A 14,218-nucleotide genomic window follows, 5' to 3' on the forward strand; every position below is an offset into this window, starting at 1 on the left:
GAAAGAGGCCACCAAAAAGCAAAGAAACCGACTCTGAAAGTAAATTTAACTCTCGGGGATTTGGTTCTACGAGTGACCCAAAATCTCGACGACTCGGTGCCCTTATTGCCCCCACTTTAGGAGGCCATAAGCATGCTTTCACAGATGAAAAGTATTGTGTGCGAAGGTGCTCAAGTTCTAGAGGTTTGGCTGTTGTGTTTGTTCAGTTCTTCTCACGAGTGGGTTCTCCAACAAATGGCGAACCTGACTTTTGTAACTACCACCCTTACTTCGATGGAATTAATTGTATTTTTCATTTACTCATTAACTTTTGTTTTTTCTGTCTTACAAGCCTTGTTCACCACTCTTCACCTCACATGGAAACTCAAGCGAGAGACCGACGACCTGCAAGGGAAGGAACGAGTTCCACTGAGGAGACCCGGTTAGCTGAGTAGGCTTAAACAAACATTGAGCAGAAGTTTACCAAGGTCACTGAGAAGGCCCGCTCAATCGCTAAGGAAGCGTCTTTAGCTAAGGTTGAACTTGATGGAGTCTGTTCAGCCAAAACCAAGCTCAAGGTAGAATTAGAAAAAGCTTGCAAGGATACCATAGCCTGGAAGGCACAAGCCAATACCACCAAAGTACTTCATAGGGCAGACATCTCTAGGTTCAAGACAAAGATTGCGACCACGAAGAAGAAGTGCGCAGCAAAAACAAGAATGACATGTAGTTCGCCATTTGCAAAGCTAATCGGAACCTCGACTTGAGTTTCTTAGGCAAAGAGAGGGTCGTCCGAGTGGTTTCCTATTACGAGGGTTGCTTGGTTGAAGTGGGAGATGACGATGAGTTCAAGGATGGCATAAGGGCTTAAGATAAAGCAGTCGTAGAGACAATTGAAAAGAACCTCGCAGGTAATGGTGTGACTAGTGAATGTGTGATCTCTTCCCCCTACTCTAAGGTTGGTGACTCAGTCCCAGTGGTCGTTGACGATGTCGCAGAACGACTCTCCAACAAGTCTTCAACCCCTTGACTTGATCTTTTACCTCATATGCTAGCATCTTAATCATTATGATGGGTCTTTTACCCTCTTTTGGCCCCTCATTTGTATGCTTTCTTATGAACACTAACTTTATATTTATGCTTATTCGAATTTTTTGTATGTGCTGGGGACCAAGTCACTTACTCCATATAATTGTGTTATTATTGTTATCTACCTTTGTCAAGTGCTTCCACATGAATTTGTTGTAATTTATGATCATGTCCTCGTCTGACTTAGTAGTCTTTGCGAGAGCTTCACTTTTTGTGGCTATGTCACATATAACACACACGATACCTTGCCTACGAGGGACCTTTCCAAAAGTGAGTCTTGTCCAGAGGACTTCATTGAGGAGGACCTCGTTGAGGAGGTACCTCGCCCAAAGTTGACCATTGGGGAGGGGCTCGCTGATAAGGGACCTCGCCCAAGGTGGAACTTGCCCATAGGGATTCGTTGAGCAGGGCCTTGGAAATGAGCAACCTCGCCCGGAGTGAACTTCGTCTATTTGGTTAAAGCGAGTCTTGAATCCACTTAGCTAGTTTCTCATGACTTGGTCAAATGTTTGAAAATGATTTCTTCTTTTTTGCTCTACTCTCAATTTTTGAAAAATTTCATCTTATATCCCATGTATATGCTTGTTGTCTTATATACCCCCCAAGTGACTAGGTGGATGAGGGTGCCTAGTCACTTGTGTGATGACATTCATATTTGTGAGGATACCTTTTTGGACGTCCCCTATAACCTAAAATGGTTCATGTTCGTTGAGGATAAACTCTTGGGTTTAACCCTTTGCATGAGATGGCTGTAATTCGTACACTACGAGACCTTAGGTCTGGTACAAACCCTTCGGGGCTTTATTGTGAATATTGTAAATTTCCAATTATTAAATGGGATAATAATACTTAAAGTATGTGGATGTTGAGAAATTGCAAAGGTCCTGGGGATGTCTCTTTTAGTTCTCGTTGCTTTATCCTATCGACACTTACACAAAAGTCACTTAAAAGTGACATGAAACTCAAACTAAAACTTTTAAGAGTGACTACTTAAAAGTTGGTCTTTGATTACAAAAGTCTTGCTATGACTCGTTCATTGATAGTACTTCCTTAGGTGTTTTCCATTCCAATATCGTGGTATGGCTTTGCCAACTTGTAGGTCCCTGGATGTAGTACATCTTCAAGTAAGTATAGTCCCTCCAAGTTTGGTCCCAAAATTCCAGCTACTTGATCTCTTATGTTGAAGAACACTCAACATAGGACAAAGTCTCGGACAGCGAACTTCCTATCTTTGACTTGGGCGTTGAAGTATCAAGCTACACTCTATTGGTATGTGGTTTCATTCACACTAGCTTGCTCCCTTCTTTCATCGATGAGGTCGAGGGCCTCAGCGAGTAGGGCCTTGTTCATGCCTTAGTCATAGTTGAGTCGTCTGTGGGAAGGAATGTCTACTTTGACTGGTAACATTGCCTCTAGTCGCAAGCTAACGAGAATAGGGTATGCCCAATTGAGGTTCTACATGTTGTCCAATATGATCATAACACCTCGTCTAGCCATGCTCCATTGGCCACTTCCAATCACTTCTATTAAGTATCCTTGAGGGTCTTATTGACAACCTCAACTTGTCTGTTTGCTTGTGCGTGTGCAACAGTTGAAGAGTTCTTCACAATTCCACGGTGAACACAAAAGTTTGTAAAGTGTTCGCTATTGAATTAAGTTCCATTATCCGACTATCTTCATAGGCAATCTGTACCGACAAATGATATTCTTAACGACGAAGTCCAGCACTTTCTTAGAGGTGATGGTTACCAAAGTCTTAGCTTCACACCACTTGATGAAATAATCGACGGTCACCACTGCGTACTTCACTCCTATGCGACTCGTGGGAAGTTTGTTGGGTTTTATGCCCTTGCAAAGCAATATTTCTTATGTAACACATTTTATTATCAATAAAAAATAGAAATCAATTTGTTTTTCAATGCATTGCTCACATATTTTATTACATGATTATCTATTTAATACAAATGTCTATAAAATTCTAAACATGTGTAAATAGTTACAATTATAGTGACTAGGTCACAGTGGATTATAATTGTAATTATATGTTCAAAAGAATTAGTCCTAAGATTAATTTTTTGCACAAGATTTTCATTGACTTAGTAATCTACGATATGATCTACTTACACAATGGTGTGGTGTCTTGTCCAAGACACTGACCAAGTAGATAAGATCAGATGTGTCTACTTACATCGGACTGGGACCAACATTGATCATTGATAGATAAATAAGTATCATTATTATCAAATCTAATTAGTGTCACAACATTGACCATAGGTCAAGTGGATTCTATACTTACATCTTGGAGATTCAATGGTGTAATTGAATGAGAATATTTATCATATATATGAAATCTATAGCTACAACAATAGAAGTGAAAAGACAATTTCTTTAATAGCTTAGTTCAAATAATTAAATGATTGATTACTCATTTATGTAGTTAAGTTTATGGAATTATCATTTATAAGGAACTTAGTGGGAGTTAAGGATGAAATACAAATGAGGGGTAAAACGGTAAAATTCACCTGACTCATTAGTAGGTCATCGATAGCGAATTGACTAACAAGATGGTTATAACAATGGATAATGTATTTACATTAGTGGATATATGTTCTATGAATTAAATGATCTAATTCCGAGTCTGTAGTGGAGTCACGAGGAATTAATAAGTTGTGAGATAATTTATACTATAAATAAACTTACAAGAACTTATTGTAGTTTGTATTAATGGATGCATGGTCCCTGCGTCATCTTTGATTAAATATAGTCAAAATGTCTCAAACAATTGATTTAATTATCAATTGAAAATCTCAAATTGACAAGGTCAATTTTGTGATATTTACATGACTTTTATGAATTAGAGAAAAGAAGAGAGTTATTGTAAACTATTGGGTAGGTTTATTAATAATGATAAATTGGTGTCAATATTAATAAATAATATTAAATCAAGGTTCAAACTATAAATAGTTAATTTGAATAAGGATTTAATTACTTAATTAATTAATTGTAATATAGATTAATAAAATGGTTTTGAATTTGAGTCCACTGAGCTTTGAATTTAAGACACACATCATGAGCCCAACCCACATGGTGTGGTCGGCCATGATGTGGCTTATAAACATTTTATTTTTCAATTAATTTAATTAATAGAATAAGTCCAAGGTTGTGTCTATAAATAGAATGTTATAGCTAGGGGTTTTTACTAAGTTTGGGTAAGTGCTCAGTTATAGAAAACCCTTAATTTTACAATCTTCTAGACACAACTCTCTTTTCCTCTCCTCTAAATATCTATCTCATGTGTTGAGAAAATTGTCCACGCTAGTTAGTCTTGATCAAAGATTGGCGAGGAAGATTGTGGTTATGTTTCGTAAAGCGGTTTCAGTTCTTGGGAATTCTTAGCAATTAGAAAGGACAAAAAGATAAAGAATTGGAATGGTGAAGTGTCATTAATCCTGCTGGATAGAAGTAAGTAATTTACTTTGTCTCTATTTTATAGTTTTTTTCAATAGAAGCATGTTCTAGAATTTCTATTTATGTTTTGATTAAATGAGAAATCACATAATAATAAGCAAGATCCGGTATGTTTTTCCTACAAAGTTGATCAATGAGGTTTATCTCCCATACCACAAAAGGCCATGGACTTTGCATTTTGTTTAGCTCGTTCGGGGGAGCTCGGGGAATCTTTGCAAATCGCTGACAATTATCACATGTCCTAACATATTCTAGTAAATCTTCATTCATTGTGGGCCAAAAGTAGCCTTGGCGGAGTATCTTTTTCAAAGGCTTTGCCCTCCAGCATGGTCGCCACAAAACCCTTCATGTATTTCTTGAAGCAACGGTTGGGCTTCCTCCCTCGTGATGCACCTTAATAATGGCATAGAGTAATCTCGAGGATATAGGCACTGTCTTGAATGATGTAGCGAGGGGCTTGGTATAAAAAATTTCAAGCGCAGTACTTATTGGTGGAAAGGATCCCTTCATTTAGATATTTAACAATGGTAATCATTCAAGAATCCTCCTCATTAATCAACATCATTGTGTGTCTATCTAGAGGGTCGTCGAGAAGTTCTTTGATGGGGTGGTCGCCAAGAGAAGTTTGGGCAGCGTCACCCATCTTGCTTTTGGTGATGCTAGGGGACGCTAAGAACTCAATTGGAACCACATTTAGGCCCTCTGCATCTTTTGTAGTGGCTAGCTAGGCTAGTGCATTAGCGTTTGAATTTTCTTCCCTCGGTACTTGTTTAACTTTTTAGCAATTTAGTTGAGCAAGAACATCCTTCGCTTTGGCCAAATATGATGCCATCTTGGTTCCACGAGCTTGGTATTCGTCTACTATCTGATTAATTACCAGTTGGGATTCGCTCTTGATCTTCAAGAGCTTTGCTTTTAACTCCTTTGCCATTCTAAACCCCGCTAATAGGGTCTCGTATTATGCCTCATTATTTATTGCGGTGAACCCAAACCTCAATGCACAGTGCGTAACATCCCAAAATTTCCATCAAAATATTTATAAAAAAAATAGTATTTTCATCGAAAAGAGTTCCATACAAATCCATATAATTTTTTTTGGAAGTATGCGTATACTTAGAACATTACAACCATTCAAAATAACATAATCAACCAAAGTGAGCCATAAGTTTATAAAATTTACAAGAACATTAAAATCCTGTGACTTCCCACCGCCAGGCACATGTATACTCCAAAAAAGAAAACTCCAGCTCTCACTGTTTCATCTTGACATTGCACTTACCTACAACATGAAACAACTATGTAAGCGATAGTGCTTAGTAAATCAACCGTACAAGCATATAATAAAAATAAATATAACTAACAAGAAGAAATCCAATGATCGTAATCATTGGAACAAGATATAGTACCAAGTATTCAAACCTAGTTGAGAGTTTCGAATAAGTCGAACCCTAATGATAAAGAGTAAAAAGGAGTCGAAGCGTCCTTAGCTACAAATTGCACGATCCTAACAAATACTAACAATAGCCAGTCAAACCAGCAATAAGAACCTTTACTAACGGGCATAACCATACCATACCCATTCTTCTGTAGGCATAGCATATTGTCTCCTTATACTAAAAGATACCAGATATTATCACAATGAGCATCCATAAAATATTTACGAGACTAAAACCTCGTATATCACATTTTAAAGCATAATCAAGGCTTATAACATCTCAATATCACGACATAACAGTATTACCAGTCACACCACGTACCTGAGTATTTTGCTTCTATGGGTGCGAATGAATTCATACTAGTCTAATTATCAAGCAGCTATGCCTCTACCATATCTACAAATAAGCATAGTTATACATAGCATTCATCCAGACCCAGCCGACACATAAACTTACCATAATTCCATACAGGCTTGGTAGAATCGTTCATCACAATAAAGCTGGCATAAAAAGGCACCCTGTGCCATATAATACAATAATGATCTTAGTTGGAACCTGGTGCACAACTAGCGTCCACTAAGAAAGATGTCTCATAGACTTTTTATAGAATTGGTGCATGCATGTGCTTGTTTCCTAATACTAGAACACATAATACCAATCATATCATGTTGTAGCAACGTAAATAAATGGTTGATTACCTCAAAGTCTTCTAGTATTCCAGATGATTCAATTGGTCAACCTGTTCCCCTCTTAGTCATTATTGTAACGCCCTGGTTACCCCAGAACAGTTATGGTGAACGATGAACCGGAAATTTGACCCGCTACCTGAGTCCTTTGGTTAAAAACGTGCTCTAAATGTGATTAACAGGTTAAGGTGGAAAAATCAATAAAAGGGAAGGATAGTCTATATTATAAATTGCTCTGCAGAGCTACTCAAAACATTTACAAATTGTTCTCAGTACAAAATGGTCACTATTGTTTCAAATTTACAATTCCACCGACCTAATCGGCAAAATAGGGTAAGCCCCCTAGTTCCTCTGAGAACTCCTTGGCCGTGGTGGTCAAGCGGCCGCATATGTACACATCACCACCTAAGCTCTCCACTCAAGGCTGGGTGAGCTTTTCTTTCCCTTTAACTGCAACACATAACACCCATGAGCCAAGGCCCAGCAAGAAAACACAATAAAGTATGATATAATATCAACAATGATCATAATAATCATTCAGGACCATCAGTCCAAACAAATAGGTGACAGTCGCAAAAGTCACAAAATTGGCTACAACCCCCCCTCTAGCCATGTGACGATAGGGTCACTCGGGCTTAACTGATTAGTGAACCTTTCATAAGTTTGAACCAGATAGGTGTATGGTGAATAGTCACCAACATAACCTTCCTCATGACTTAAAGTCATAACCCTGGAACAGCGTTCCCTAGCCATGTGGCAGACAGTCACTGGGGCCATATGCCCTCGCTCTGAATAACTAGTCTTAGACTAGCCAAGCGCTTATAAGTACATCAACCTTAGGGTCGGTCCAGAGTTAATGCCTTAGAGCCATTCAACGCTGATATCGATTAGATCTAATCTTCATTTGGCTCGGCGTTCATAACACTATGCCATTTCTGACTCTTTAGGTCAGTGTCCCTGACTAGTCAGTACATATACAAGTATTCAACATTCGCTAGCATTCAATAGGCAATCCATGTCCACATTTATCAATCAACATGCCTCAATGATAATCACGCATGTCATATATACATAGGGTGCAGTTTTCTTACCTCAAGTTCAAGTGAGAAGTATAATAAGGACGACCCCTGAGAACGATCGATCTTTTAGTTCCTTAGCGGTTACCTAATCACAACCAATTATAACCTCAATTAATGATAATCCACAATAATAGGGTCTTAACCTAAGCACCACTCTCGGGACCTCGAAACATGCCCACACAGTGAGTAGACTCGATCCCGGGCCTTAAGGATTGAAACCCCAAGTCAAAAACCCTTAAAAACACTCAAAACGGGACTTTGAAAGAACAGGGTAGCGCTACAGCGCTGAACCCCTAGCGCCCCAGCATAATACTCAGAACTCCCAACATGCCCATCTGCCTCCTGAGGAGCGCTGTAGCGCCTGTAACGACCCGAATTTGCTAATCGGGCTTTGGTCCTTGATTAGTGTGCCTGGAGGGCAATAAATGGATTAATATGCTAATATGTGGATTTATGATTTATGTGTATATATGATAATGATGCATGTTTAGTTGAGTTAAATGTGCATGTGGGCCCCGTCTGGATATTAGGGGCATAAATGTGATAAATGTTATATATATGTGATATGTTTGTGCAGCACGATCTGAGACAATCCTGGGGAGCGGTTAGCCAGAGAGTCACCACGGGGTTGAGATTCTGACTCGGGGCGAGTCGAAGGGTAATTTGGGTACTAGGTGTGTTATGGGATTATCAGGACATGGAAATAAATATTTGGAGATATATTTGAGGATAGAATGTCTAGGCGGGAATATTGGGGAAATTTACCATTTTTCCCTCGGGGACGTTTTGGTAACCCGAGCCTTGAGGTAACCACATAGACTTAAGCTGAATAAAACAAGAAAGGAAGAATTAATTAGGAGCTTTGGGAATCGGCATACACCTTTCTTCTAAACTAAGGATAGCTTCTCACCATTCCTATCTCTCTCTCCTTCATTCTCTAAGAAATAACTCAAGGAAATTTTGGTGTAAGCTAGCTTAAGCAAGGAATTGGGCTGAGGAAACTTAGGAGCATGGAGCTTAGGAATTGAGGACCAACTTTAGGGATTGAATTCAGCAAGGGGTAAGCTTTAATTATAAGATTATGCTTAGATTTGCATCTAGTTTGTAAGAGTTGCATGTTGGTTGAGTTTGATCAGTCTTAAGTGTTTTAGTTGAGCTTTGGAGTAGGATTCAATGGGTTTTTGATGTGGATATTGAGCTGGAATGTGTGTGGTAATTATCTGGGTTCGTTAGATAAGTTTTGAGTGAGTTAGCTTGAGGAAAATGCAGGGAAGGTGATGGAAAATTCTGGGTTTGAAGGTGAGGGCCGCGGCCCGTGTGCGCGCGCGATCGTGTGTGGATGAGGAGTTCATGGGCGTCGCGGCCTGTGTGTGTTGCAGGGGTGTGCTAGCCTCTGTTTTGAGGCTAGCCACGGCTCTTGAGGATGGGGCTGCGGCTCTTAGTGTCAGTCTGTGCTTTTAAGGGTATTTAGGCTTGGGAACTCAATGGGTAAGGCTCGGGATGGATTTTATCACCCGAATTGATAGAATTCAAGGTCCCGGAGGTTAAGGTTATGGCTCGAAGTTATTTAATGAATTAGAACTTGATGGTTGGATATTGTTAATGTGATGTGACTAGGGCTTCGGCGAGGCTCAAATTAGAGGATTGTGCTTGGGATGTGGATGCTCGGAAAGCTCGGGACTCAGGTAAGAAAACCCTTGTTCCCATAGAGCTTGTATGCAAGGCTAAGCCCAATGTGTCTGAATAGAACTAGAATTCAGGGCTAAGCCCAATGTGTTTAAACTCCAGGGCATAGCCCTTTGAGTGAATTAGTTAGAATTCTGTATTTTCTTGTTATGCTATGAATGTTATTACGTGAATGATCGGCAAGAGTCGGGAATGGTGTAGGCCGAGGACGGCAGAGGCCGGGAACGGCGAAGGGCACGTTGAGTGCAAGTCCAAGAATGGCAAGGGGCCTGGAGCAGCGTTGAGCACGTGGAGTGCAAGTTGCCAGGGCGAGTCCCTAAAAGGATACCTAGGATATCCTCATGGCGTGGTCTGCGAACCCAGGGCTTGGTAAACGCCTGGGACGGCTAGGCCATATGTGTTTAGCCCGTTGGTGGCCTATTTATATGCTTCATATATGTGTTGCATATGTTATCTGTTTGTGGGTTTTCTTGCTGGGCTTCGGCTCACAGATGCTCTGTGGTGCAGGTAAGGGTAAAGAGAAGGTCAACCAACCATGAGTATAGCAGCCGTGACACGACGTGTACATGTTTGGCCAGCCTGGCTGTCACAGCCAGAGGATTTTGGAAGATGCTTGTAAATAAACTTAGATTTTGTCGTTTAGTCGACTTGGTTCAATTTTTATGCTGTAAATATTTCTAAATTGTATTTTGGGATCCCATGTGTTAAAGTTTTATGATTTTCAATGAAATAGAATTAATTTTTAAGTTTTTGCTCTGTTTATGGCTTGATTACACTGTTTGACTTAGAACCTCGATTAGCGAGTTGAAAGCACGTTTTTAAACCTACTTAGTAACGACTCTAAGGAGGTAGGGCGTTACAGCGCCCTAGGGTGGGCGCTATAGCGCTACCTCCAGACCAAAACTTCCCTGAACCGACCTTTTTCATCTCCTTCGATTCCTACCTGATTCCCAAGCTTCCAAATCCCATTCTTAATGCAAATGAACCCAAAAACCATCCTAACACATCCCAAACATCACAAGCATAAGAACCCTAGCCAAAACTCCCAACAAAACCAAGTATTCACCCTAGAAATCTCAGCTGCAAAACAAAACCAAAACAGGGCAAATGAGAGAATTCTATGGTTAGAAACTTACCCAAAGCTCAGCTTATGATGCTCTTCAATGGAGGAACACACTCCTAAACTCCCAAGGCTTGCTTCCCAAGCTTGAATCCTAAAAAATGGTTCAAAGATTACAAAGAAAACTGAAGGAGAAGATGGTACGGGAGAAACTTTGAAACTTGCTCTGTTTTACTCTCTTCTTTCATCCAACAATGGTTTTATCTATCCTAGGAGTGAAATGACTATTTTACCCCTAGGTCAATTTAAGATTTCTAAAGGATCCCAAGGGCAAAATTGGAATTTTCCTCCTATCTCGTTAATCATAATTAACGCTCTCCAATTCCCGCTATTCTCAATAATCTCAAACACCAATAATTCACATCCCGTTACCCTTTAATTCCCAGTAACGCTCTAATCATTAAAATCATCCCGGAACTCAACCCGAGCCCCGCACTTACACCTGTTGTGACTAGATCGCTAATCAATTATCCAAGATCGACTCATGTCGAACATCTCGAACAAACCCACATTATAACGTGGTCTCAACACATATCATCGACATGCATACAAATATACAATTATACCCTCAACGGATCAAATTACCATCACACCCATGTAATTAAAATGTGAACCCACATGCATTCATTTAACATCATATTATAATATAATTAACATATACATGCATAATATCATTTAATGGCTTAATTAAACAAGTATGGCTCTCCCGGCCTACTAATCCCGCCATTAAACCACATCGGAGAATTCGGGGCATTACAATTATTGTTCCTATTGAGATATTTTCTTAATGTACTGTATACATATATTGTTAATCGTGAGTTTGGGAATTATATTAGAATTATCGTGAGTTTAGGAATTAGATTAGAATTACAACTCAAAGTTTCCTATTTTTTCAGTTTCCAGTTTTCTATTATTTTGTATATATATGACTAAAATTTATTAATAAAAAGGCAAGCCATTCACAATTTCTTCATGGTATCAGAGCCACACTGTAACGACCCAAATTCTCTAATAAGGCTTAGGGGCCTTGATTAGCATGCCGGGAGGGCATAAATGGGATTAGAGTGGATATTGTTGACTTAAATGTGTGAGTATGTGATTATGTTGATTATATATGATAGTTGATCATATTATGTGATAATATAAAATAAATATGTGATATATGTGAGAATCACATTATTATGTGGACAGGTTCGCAGAGCAGGACTCGAGACGATCCTAGGGTCAAATAGTGGGAAAAGTCACAACGGGACTTAAGATATGACTTTGGATAAGTCGGGGGTATTTTAGTATCGGGTAATGATTTGGACTATCGGGTCATAAAAATATATATATGGACATATATTTGAGGTTAGGATGTCTAGGCGGGAATATTGGGGGATTTTACCGTTTTGGCCTCGTGGACGGTTCCGGCACCCCGAGCATTGGGATTGACATAGCAATAAGATAGACTTAAGGAAACTTTTGGAAGAAAGATAAACCGTCTAAAACTTTTTACCTCAGTTCTCTCTCACTCTCAAGGAAAACAAAGGGAAGGAAAACACAGAAAACTTAAGGGAATCAAGTTGGAATTTCTAAGGATTGAGGTGGGGATTTGGAGGCTTAGCTCAGGGAAATTCTGAGGATTGAGGTGGGGATTTGGAGGCTTAAAACTGAGTCAGGGTTAAGGTAAGCAATTTAATCTTCCCTTCTGTGGTTGGAAATTCTGGGTTTTGGTTAAGTTTTGAGGCAAACATGGTTTTGATATTTTAAGGCAGAATTGAGGAGGAAACTTGGGGAATTAGCTTGGCTTTGGCTTGGTGAAGTGGTTCAACAGAATAGGTAAGTTTCAACTCATGGTTTAGAGGTTTTAAATTGAATTTGAATGGCTGGTTTGAGTGGTTATAGCTCTTGGGTTTCAGAAATTGAAAGAGAAGATTAGTGTGTGTTAGGCTGTGTTTTCTGTGAAATTATGTTGTTTATGTCATGCTAAAGGAGTTGGGATTAATTGGTTATGTGTTGGGGAGCTTTGGGATGGTTTAAGGTGAGGTTTCAAGCTTAGAAATGATGGGTTTTCTGGGCACGAAGGGGAGGGTCGCGACTCTGTTCTAGAGCGTTGGGACCCTAGGATGAAAAAGGGCCAAGGAGGCTCGGCCATGGGAGGGCGCCACGGCGCCCAAGGCAAGGGCCGCGGCGCGTGTCTTGTTCAGGATGGGCTTGGTTTTGTTTTGAGGCTAGGTCCGCGGCTAAGCTTCAAGGGCCGCAGCCCTTGGGTGTGCACATGAGTTTTTAGGGTTTTAGGCATAGGAAAGTAGTCTAGTGTGCTCAGGATTGATTTCACCACCGTGCTTGGTGGAATTCGGATTCCCGGGAGTTAGTTCTATAACCAGAAACCTATATTCGAGTATTAATGGAACCCTATACTTTGGTTATGACTAGGTGATAAATGCTTAGGCTTGGGAACAGATTTTGCTTGAGGGGCGTGGCTCGTAATCAATAACCGTAGAGACTAAAGGTAAGAAAACTGCACCTGGTTGAATATATGTGACGGGACTAAGGGCTCCCTATTGTAAATTCTTGAAAGGATGGAATTATGCCATGCAAGCCATTTAGTGAACCAATGGCCTAAGGGTGCCAAGGGTTTCACTAGCACACAGGGCGCGGTTCAGCCACTGGTAGCCGAGGACAGCTTATTATGCAATGAGCTCGGTTTAAGCGGGCCAGAGACAGTGGGTTAAAAAGAGGGTGCGGCCTAAGTCGTCGGCCCTGAATATTATGTGATATGATTGTAATATGTGATAGATTGTATCTTGAATCTGAATGTATGTGCTGAATATCTGTTGTGGATTATCTGATGGGAATACATGCTTAGTGAGTTAGTTGTCTGTAATCATTGATTGAGTTGTATAAGATGTTTTCTTGCTGGGCCTTGGTTCATGGGTGCTACGTGGTGCAGGTAAAGGCAATGGCAAGTTAGATCATCCTTGATTGGAGAGCTCAGCGAGCTGAATGTACATAGCCAGTTGCCCAGCCGCCACGGTTGAGGTTTAGGCAGGGACGCGAGACCTGAAGACTGTCTATTTTTCCTTAATATGGCTAGTGATTACTCATGTACTTTTGGGAGTCTGTAAACTTATTTTAACATCTGTTTTCTTATGGGATCCCATGTTTATAATAGTTTAAATATATGAAATAAGTCGTTTGAGACCAAAACTTTTTAACCCTAGCTCTTACATGTTTAGTGACACGTTTTAAAAATAGTGACTTGATTAGCGAGTCTTGCACCTTTATAAGTACACAGTGTAACAGTCTTGGCTATCCAGGGCATTACAACTTGGTATCAGAGCGTCCTAGGTTTAAGGGTTCCTGAAGACAGCCTGGATATGTACATTCGCTGCTGGAGACAAGCTCAAATCAGGGTTTGGTAATGTGCATATGTGTGTTTATGTGCTTATGTGCCTGAGATGAGCTATGAATGTTGTTATTTACTAAATTACTAGGAAGCATGAGATACTGATAGGGCCTGGCCCTTGACTGCTGTGTGAAAATATTGAGGCATGTTTATTAACATTGTCATGTATGTAAATGAGTATAAGGATGGTTAATTGTATATAGTGCATGGATGCTTATATGTGTTGGTTACCTGTGGTTGATTATGCTCTACTGATGAGTTTTGGAGAAGCTTTTACCCTGTCA

The sequence above is a fragment of the Humulus lupulus genome, chromosome 3 (assembly GCF_963169125.1).
Source record: "Humulus lupulus chromosome 3, drHumLupu1.1, whole genome shotgun sequence".
Lineage (NCBI taxonomy): Eukaryota > Viridiplantae > Streptophyta > Magnoliopsida > Rosales > Cannabaceae > Humulus > Humulus lupulus.